The sequence below is a fragment of the Haliaeetus albicilla genome, chromosome 1 (genome assembly GCF_947461875.1).
Source record: "Haliaeetus albicilla chromosome 1, bHalAlb1.1, whole genome shotgun sequence".
Lineage (NCBI taxonomy): Eukaryota > Metazoa > Chordata > Aves > Accipitriformes > Accipitridae > Haliaeetus > Haliaeetus albicilla.
Window position 1 is genome coordinate 40,774,300 of NC_091483.1, and position 7,550 is coordinate 40,781,849.

At 43.8% G+C, this 7,550-nt stretch overlaps 1 long non-coding RNA gene across 1 annotated transcript; it reads left to right on the forward strand.

Annotated features, from left to right (window-relative positions):
- Window positions 1-863: 863 nt before the first annotated feature.
- LOC138685949 (uncharacterized) lies at window positions 864-5,007 on the forward strand. The gene is made up of 2 exons (XR_011325308.1): window positions 864-984; window positions 2,946-5,007. It is a non-coding gene; the product is annotated as an uncharacterized lncRNA (long non-coding RNA).
- Window positions 5,008-7,550: the final 2,543 nt, after the last annotated feature.

Genomic DNA, 7,550 nt, shown 5'->3' on the forward strand with positions numbered 1-7,550 from the left:
CTCCTTTGTATCGTGGTTTTCGTCCTGGCGAGCCTCCTCCCCGCCGACGGACAGAGGCCAGGTAAGCGATGCCTCGGCGTGGCCGCGTGTGCCCGGGGAGGGGGAGCCCGGGTGGCGGGTGGGGGTCGTGCCTCGCCGCGGGCACCCCCGGGGTGTTTCTCTAACCGCATCCAACACGCGGTTTTCTGCCCTCCGTGGCGAGTTTGCAGCTGCCCGGCTGCCGCGGCCACGCGTTTCGCCGCCCCGATCTGCGCGCTGCCCCTCGGCTTAGAGCGGCGGCGGGAGACGGTGCACCCGGAGCCTCGGGAGCCTGGCAGCTTTGCCGGGGGGGCGGGCAGGAATAGAAATTGGGACGCAGGGGAGGCGGCTCTCGCAAACCTGCTGCCGGGGAGCACCGGCGGCCGTCCCGGGCAGGGCAGGGCAGGAGCGGAGCGCTCGCCCCCGCGCCGCGACTAGCGGGGCACGCTGCCGGCGAGCTCAGCTCCCTCCTCGCCTGCCTCCCTCCTTCTCTCCGCAGCCAACCTGGCCCTGCGCAGGAAGCTCCACCGGCACGGCTGCTCCCACCGGCGCTGCATGCCGCTTCACTCCCGGGTGCCCTTCCCCTGAGCCCCCGGCGGAGCCCGGGCGAGGTAAGCAGCCCCGCGGCTGGCCCAACGACGCCGGGCGGGCGCAGCGGCCGCGCTCTCCGCGCTGCAGCGCGTTCCCCGCTTCACACCTGCGTTTCGGGACGGTTTGAGAGGCCTTCGACGAAGCAAACCAAACCACGGGCGGGATCTCGTCTCGTCTCCGTCGGTTTGCTTTGACATACAGGGCTCCGGGCAGGCGCGGGGCCGCCGCTTCCCCCGGGCTGGCCGGCGGACCGCCCCGCTCCGCCCGGGGCGCGGGTCTCGCTTGCCGCCGCTCCCCCCCGCAAACGCCTTCGCCGAGGCGGAGCGGGAGATGACCGAGTCTGCTCGCTCGGGCGAACTGCAGCCCCGCGAAGGGGTAAGGCTGTTGGCGAAGGTGCGGGGCAAGGGGTGTGAGGCGCGTAAATGGCGCGCCAAGCGCGGGGGGGACGGGGATGCTCCGGGACTTCCAGCACTGGCGCTTCTTTCGTGGGGCATGCAGGGCAAAGGCACCTCGCTCTGCCCGCCCGTAACGTGAAGGTAGTGGCATTTACCCACTTCAAAGGGGACTGGAATTCTTAATCAGTGTCAGCAAAAGACTTTGAGCTCCTCGGATGAAAGGCTATGCAAGTGCAAAGCGTTAATGCTTTATAGCTGATGAGGGAGGGCATATACATTCGAATACTAAGTGACTGCAGAAGCTCGCAGGTAGCATATGCAAACGGGGTAGGCATCAAAAGGAAACCGAGGCGCTCTTGCAATTTAAGAATGAATAAAACATGCAGTCAGTAGCTTTGCATCTTCTAAACTCATTATATGTTAAAATAATGTGGTAGCCCCAGCCGTGACGGCGTCATAACTAAATGATGGCACAACCTGCACTCTGCGGACCCAAGATGTTTCGATTTACCAAGCGGTTAACAGCGAAAAGGAGACCAAAGTCAAACTTTTTAACAACCCTATACCAAGAATCTTGCCGGTGCGCAAACTGCCTTGGTGAAAAGAGCCTACACCGCTCCCAAAACAGCCCTGCAGAAAGGTGCCATTCCGCTCTATAGTGCTGGCCTATAAACACGTGGAATGTGCATATGGGATGGTAAACTGGTGAGTTTGTGAGGCTGAAAAAAGATTACCATATCTTAAGTTTAATCTCAGATGGGCTGCATACTGAGTGGCAGAATTGAGCTGCAAGTAGAAAGAGGGACGTGCCAGAAGGATGCTTTACTACTGAATGCCATGTCTCCTCACTGCCTTTCCTTTCAAGAAGAGACACATTAAAAACATCGACCTAAAAAGATAAGCAATCAGATCAATTCACTGAATGACAGGGACAGTGGAATTTAGGCCCAGAGACTGCTTGTATCGATTCTGAATGGCCTGCTTCAGTTCCTAAGGAAAGTAAATTTAACCCCCCCTCCTCTTCAGTATCCATAATCTGGAGACTGGCTGTGCAGAAAGCATCTACTTTTTCTCTGATGTGCTCTGAAACAGTATGCAATGCATTTTGCTTGAGACTGCAGTAGCTGCACAATACATGGGCACTTAGACTGGAATTATTTTCCCTACAGAATATCAAGATAAAAGGTATTTTCAGTGTCACCTCCTTTCTGTGGGGACCCAATTTCTTGTAACAAAAGTCAATGACAAAGCAAAATAGTGTACTTATTAATTCGTAATACATTTTGTAGACATTTAGCTAAAGTTAATTCTGCTTTATGAAGCTGTTTAGAAATCTGTAAAGCATGACTGGGGAGTAAGGGGTGACAGGCACCTGAACTAACTCTCTTGACTCCAGTCATCATTGTGGGTGCTCAGCTCCTTTATCTTAAGTAGGATTTACCATCTACATTTACATTCCCTTCCAGTTTTAGTCCTAATTCAGCAAATATTTACATGCCTGGGTAACTTGACTCACATGAGTAATCTTATTGATCTCAATGGAGTTGTACATATGGATAAAGCTATTTGCAGATGCAAACAGGATGAACACCTAAGCCTGCATTTCAACAGGTGGTTGGAAACTGGGATGAGCATAGCAGCCTCTTCTTTTCTGCAACAACATTTGAAATGACGAGAGGATTGAACCTGATTTTTCATCAGTTGTGTAGGCAAAACATGGGACAAAAAAAAAAAGGGAAGAAAATCTTACATTAGAAGCCTTCTTGCTTTTGGCTTTCTGATTGTTTTTTTCTTAACCTTTTTTAGCTGAAATTTCCAAATTAAGAAACTTTACCCCAAATTTCAACCATGCATTTCGTAAATAATGTATTCTATTTTGTATGAGAAATTAAACTACTGAATCTCTCATTAATGGTTATTTCTCTCCTATTTTTTCCCCAGCAATTTCATAATGGGCTTTTCAGTGTTTTAAAGGAGCAACAATTAAACCAACAGAGAAGTTACTCAGAAGTCTAGATCGTCAACAGCTGTCCTGATAGAGCCACCGCACCGCAGTCCCGTCTTCAGCAGTCCTGTCTGTCACATTTGGCAAGACCTGGAACAAAGGCCCCTGGCTCACACCCTAGGAGACGGGGGCAAGAAACAGAGGGCGGTGAGGGGAGGATGTACATGAGAAACTTACCTGGCTGAGACATTTCGTATAAATTCTTGGGCTCTCATAATGACTAGTGAAAGTTAAAGACCAAATCAAACATCGGGTACATGAGATGGATTTCCAGTGACATTAAGAAGGATCTGCCCAAGGGGACTCTTAATGGTCTGTACTGTTCAGACTGAGAGAAACTGGATGTGCTGTTGACTGCTCAACTCAGGCTGCCTAGGGCGGTATTTAGTGTGAAATAATGTCAGACTCCAGAACAGAACTGTGAAAGTCCTTTTTTCTGTTTATACTTTCATATATTAATAATATATACATACATGTTGTAATACCTAACATTACATCTTTGCGGAATAACCTTAATAACAACATAGAATGTATTACTGTAATAGTACCAAAGTCAGCACCACACTAGTGGTCCTACTGGCTTCATGTATAGTAAGCCCAGTAAGAGTTTACAATATAAGAAGGCAAAGAGAGTATTATCCCTGGTTCTATAGATAGAGAATTGAAGCACACAGAGATAAGAGATTAGCTAAGGGTCATGCAAAACTGATAACTTGAATCTCTCAAGTCAGGCCTTAAGGTCAAGCCCATCCTCCTGTCTAATTAGCTGTTACTGCAAAGTCTATCATTTGTTTTCTTAAGCTGGGCTGCCAAACCAGACAGCTAAAACATACTTGGAAATTTGGTACTATAGAACTATTTGCTTAATAGTAGCTTTCCTAAAATACCCACTACAGTATTCTAAATGGAGCATAAAAATAGACCATTGAAAAGAAACCTTTGTTTTGTCAACGCCAGTGTTACGTAGTACTCTATTCCTGTAATTTAAGTGAATGGGATATTTGGAACACGGCACTACAATGAATGAGAACTTCAAACAGAAAACAGGCTGTTCTTTTCAGCACCGGAGGTCAAGAATACATTGAGCTTTTATCTTACGTTTTGTTTTTAAAAATACACATTTCACATCTCCTTTTTATATCAGCAGAAATTACAAACCTACATATAAAGGAAAACATGGTAGCCCTTTCATTAGCAGACCCTTTCATTAGCAGAACTAAAACCAACCTGAAAATAAGTCATACCAGATTTTTAAGTCATTGCACTAGACTTGAAAAGTCAACATTTTTTTGTAAATTGTATAAAGATGAGTGAAGAACAGCAGTGTCATGGTTTAAATCCAGTATTAGAATTTTGTCTTGCAACACATAGTTGCAAGACAACTTTCTAGTAAGTATGTATCCATGGCTATCTCTGTTTAGAAGTACAGGTAAAGACTATGGGAAAGCAAGGAAGGTGAAGAGTAACTATTCAGCAATTAAGTCTTACAAATGAGTATATAGATTTAGTGTGGCACTGGATATTTTATATAACCATAATTATTCAATTAACTTTCATAAAAACATAATGTATCTATGAGAGAGCTATATATGCATGTTCTTTTACAGATGTAAGAATAAATAAAACAACAAATGCCAAAGTGTCCTAGGAAGCCTGTCGTCCGTCTACAAAATTATTGTAAATGTCTATTCTTTTTAGACATGCTGATACCATAAAATCTTCCTTGAAAAGGGCATTGTGATCTTTGATAGAAATGTTTTATCAACTAGCTGGTGGATTGTATATTTTGTAAAAAGATAGTATGCACTTCAAATAGCTTCTCATTTTAAATAAACTTTGTACGCTTTTCAAAATTTATATTCTTCAGCTGTCAAAGGCAATGCATCTAATGAAAATAAAGAATTTGTCTAGTTTCCCTGTGGATTCATATGGAATCAGCACGTAAAAATTTTTCTTACTCAATTTCTGACACAAATAAATAGTAGTTATTCATGGAAACACTTTCCCGACATTTTCTAGCTGTCTAAAAATACAAAATTCTGACAAAAGCCATGCTGAAATAACTTAGTTTAAAACTACTGGCTGGTGTAATCATAGAATGCTGTAACATGACATCATGATACCACGCTAGAATTACAGCAGAACCCAGGCTATGTGTTGTTTTCATGCCAAGAATAAGCAAGATTTTTAATTATCTCAGAGTGCTAAATCTTGAAATCTGAATGTTCTCACAAATCAAGGAAAATAGCCTTATTTCAGGACAAAACCAAGCTCAGAAGTAGTCTGAAGCATAGCAGAAGCTAAAATGTGTGGTAACTTTTCCCATTAAAGGTTGCATACTGTAAATAAATTTCTAAGAGCTACATAGGATCATAGAATGGTTTGGGTTGGAAGGGACCTTAAAGACCATGTAGTTCCAACCCCCCTGCCACAGGCAGGGACACCTTCCACTAGACCAGGTTGCTCAAAGCCCCATCCAGCCTGGCCTTGAACACTTCCAGGGATGGGGCATCCACAGCCTCTCTGGGCAACCTGTTCCAGTGCCTCACCACCCTCACAGTGAAGAACTTCTTCCTCACATCTAATCTAAATCTACCCTCTTTCAGCTTAAAACCATAACCCCTTGTCCTGTCACTACATTCCCTGTTAAAGAGTCCCTCTCCATCTTTCCTGTAGGCTCCCTTTAGGTACTGGAAGGCTGCTGTAAGGTCACCCCAGAGCCTCTTCTCCAGGCTAAATGTCTTGCACAGTAGAATTATCCAAGTGATGCTACTACAGCACAACACTACGTTGACATTTAACTTCAGAGGACCTTGTTTTCAGCTGAGCTGGACTTGCCTTTGACTTTGTTGAAACTACCCATTTTCATCTGATTTGCACAACATAAGGTTCATCTGGTAAAAACAGTTTTGCATGATAAAGGTGCGATTACATATATAAACTTGAAGTATTTGGACACAGTGCTACAAGAGCTGAATTGACTGAACTCCCCATGTGCATGCATGAGTGTAAGTTTAAAGGAATTGATGTTTGCATGGAAGCAATCGAACGATCAAGACTTGATCCAAAGGTCAATTCAGACCTCAAACTCTGAAAGGCAAAATGTGAGTTTCTGAAACTTCAAACTAACTCCTTGTCTTGTAGATAGTTGTTATGTGGGAAAAATTTAAATTTTATTTGAAAGTCAGTTTCATTAAATCTTTTAAATTGTACTGGCTATTTTAGAGTGAAATACAAAATTACATATCAGCAGGTCAACAGGAAAGAGAGGTAAATGTAAGGCTGTGGTGAGAAACAGCAGATTAGTGTGTTCCCAAAGGATAATAAACAATTCACCTCTTCCCTTTCCAGTATGGAAAAAAGGAAATTATGGAAGAATAAAGACTGGAAATATTTCCCTTACACCACATACGTGTGCTATAAATATCTCAGTGTCTGTACACGCAAAGCCAAATTTTGCTAAGAGCCACATAAGATCTCTATCAACATCAGTCAGAAGCATTAGTATAGTAAATAAGTTTCAAATATTTGACTATCATCAGACAAGTACAATTAGCTTACTGATCTCTCACTACTGTGATGGTCTTTATCTATCTTGCTAGCAATCAGCTGCAAAATATTTATGCAAAGTGGGAAACACTCCAACAGCACCTGTGCCTTTAGTGGGCAATAATGCCTAAAAGCCTAATTAATTCCAACACTGAGGATGCTTTTTCAAGTCTCTTGAGTTATCTCAAGGTTAGATTGTTGTCTGCCCAAGTGCCTTTGGTCCTTGATACAATTTTTTTTTTTTTTTAGATTAAAAATGACCTTCAGCGGGGCAAGCCTGCTTAACTGCATATTTGTGTAGAACCTTAAAGCATGAAAATCCTGTTAAAATGTTTTACAATCAGTGATTTCCTTTGTGAGCTGAAATGCTAAAGTGTTTATATAGAACCTCCACTATGAGCTATTCAGAAAGACAAAACAAGTATCGGCTGAGGGTTTTTCCCTCATATAGGATGCGCATTCACAAGAGATCACCACAATGTCTTTTCTTTCATGTGCACAAAATATTTAGCACGTTCTGGCGTTTCATCTAGAAATTACTAAAAATCCCACAATGTGAACACTTTTTGGGCAACCCTGAATCTTCTGTTTCTTAGGTGTTCTGACATACTTGTTTTCCCAAACCTGAAAAACACAGACATTGTTTTTCTATAGAAACAAAAAGCTATTGGGGTACAAGCTGAATAATAATAAAACCCAACATAAACCAGAATGTGTTATTTTTACTTTTTTCTTTTTTTTTTAATGTACAGTTGCAACATGCGTGAGGAAACATTCCTTTTCCATTACCTTCTTGCTGTCCCGGTTGCAGTCCACTAGCTCTTACCAAGTTGAGCCCGTGGACCTGCAAATATGGATGCATTTCAGCACTGTAGTTACGTAACGAGCATCACCCATTCTCTTCAGCCGCTCACCTATCGGCAGGTTGCCACCCCGTGCCCGAGAAAGGCTGCGACACTTGCTGAGCTTTCTCTCGCCCGCACGCCGGCCGC